A 1,792-nucleotide genomic window follows, 5' to 3' on the forward strand; every position below is an offset into this window, starting at 1 on the left:
TCCACGCTACACAAACCCACAAAGAAGAGACTAGACCGCAGAAACGGTGGCAAATCACTTCAGAAACAATAAATATTGGGTTAAAGTTGCGGGAAAGTTGCAGTGTTTTGGGCAAAGTTGCAAAAAGTTGCGATTTCGCGGGGTTTGCTTGATCTTGCGTTAATAGTTGCGATCGCAACATCATGTAATCCTGGAGGGTCTGATTATTGGTAGAAGCGTGTTAGAGATGCAGCTGCCAGGAAAAAGAGAAAGAGGGAGATATCTGGATGCTGTAAGAGAGGACATGGAGGTCGCAGAAGACAGAGTTAGATGGAGGAGGACGACTCGCTGTTGCAAGCTCTGAAAAGGGAACAGCTAGAAGAAGAAGAGAAGAAGACCATTTCTAAGTCATTAATCGAGGCTGTTAGAGCCAGACCAGTTGTGAATAACTGGCTCGGACAGGCCGGTTGGAGAATGGATGTAATTTGAAGCACTGTATTACAAAACCTGCCTGTCAGGCTAAATCACTCCATCTGCTCGCTCTCCGGGACGCCGCGAGACACACACACACCTCCACCCAGTCAGTTACAGGATTTTAAGGTGAACTGTGAAGCCTCGGTAATACCCGTGTGCACGGGGGTGGTTGAACGCTAAGAGTGGCCCTCCTCACTTTATTAAAGGGATGGACAGAGGTGAAGAGGATGGCGAGTGAAGGAGAGGGAGTCGGCGAGGCGGAAACTCAAAATAGCCCAGAATCGGCAGCCTCTCTGAAAACGGGCTTTAGCGAAAGTCCCGTTTGCCTCAAGCGAAACATCTGAAGTCTCCTGGAATAATAGATTCACCATGCACTCTTTTTCTTTCCCAGCATGCATCTTTTTCTTCCCTACAAAGAGCCGCAGTAAAGAGTCTTTATTGTGTCCACTGTTTTGTCCTCAGGTTTTCTCCTCTATATGGAAACACTGGAAATCACAAACGCCCTTTGTTGTATTGACAGCATAATTTTGTCAGTAAAGAAAATGAGTGCGCCCTGAGGATTTCAGGAAGATATCACAAAAACAGTTTTGAGTTTATACGAGTTAAAAACAAGAAAAGAAAGAAATGGGAACAAAACAATCATATAATCAGTACAAGTGAAGGATTTAAATGTAATCTTTCTTACAAAAACAGAAACACCAATAAAACGACCACGTCTTTGCAAGATATTTAGACTTTGTATCATTTTTTCAAGATTTATTTCAGATGTAGTGACTTTGGTAACATGATATCTTGGATGATTACTGCTGATCATGATTAAAAACCTAACATTTCTTAAAAGGAATGCTGCCTTTCATGCCAGAGTTTTAAAAACAAAAACCATAGTATGACGGGGCAGGAATTATATCCATTTTGATCGAACCTTGTCAATGAGTCTTGTGATAATGTGAGCTGTGTTAGAGTAAATGTTAATAAGTAAAAATTTAATTGTATAGAACATTTCAGCAGCAAGGCATTCAAAGTGCTTTACATCATAAAAACATCAGTAGAATCATTACAATCATCAAAAACATCACACAGTAATCAGACCCTCCAGGATGTCGCGATGTTGCGATCGCAACTATTAACGCAAAATTAAGCAAACCCGCGAAATCGCAACTTTTTGCAACTTTGTCCAAAACACCACAACTGTCCTGCAACTTTAACCCAATATTTATTGTTTCTGAAGTGATTCGCCACCGTTTCTGCGGTCTAGTCTCTTCTTTGTGGGTTTGTGTAGCGTGGAATACAAAATAACCCCAAATAACTCAGGAAGAAGACACGTGACGTCACTTCCTGT

At 41.7% G+C, this 1,792-nt stretch overlaps 1 protein-coding gene and 1 long non-coding RNA gene across 3 annotated transcripts in view; one reads left to right on the forward strand and one right to left on the reverse strand.

Annotated features, from left to right (window-relative positions):
• nlgn2a (neuroligin 2a) overlaps positions 1 to 1,792 on the forward strand; it is a 261,113-nt gene that overhangs the window by 47,500 nt on the left and 211,821 nt on the right. The gene's annotated exons all lie outside the window — the stretch shown is intronic.
• Positions 1 to 1,792, reverse strand: part of LOC119617232 — a 7,730-nt gene that overhangs the window by 1,526 nt on the left and 4,412 nt on the right. The window lies entirely within an intron of this gene.

Source organism: Kryptolebias marmoratus, linkage group LG7 (assembly GCF_001649575.2).
Source record: "Kryptolebias marmoratus isolate JLee-2015 linkage group LG7, ASM164957v2, whole genome shotgun sequence".
Lineage (NCBI taxonomy): Eukaryota > Metazoa > Chordata > Actinopteri > Cyprinodontiformes > Rivulidae > Kryptolebias > Kryptolebias marmoratus.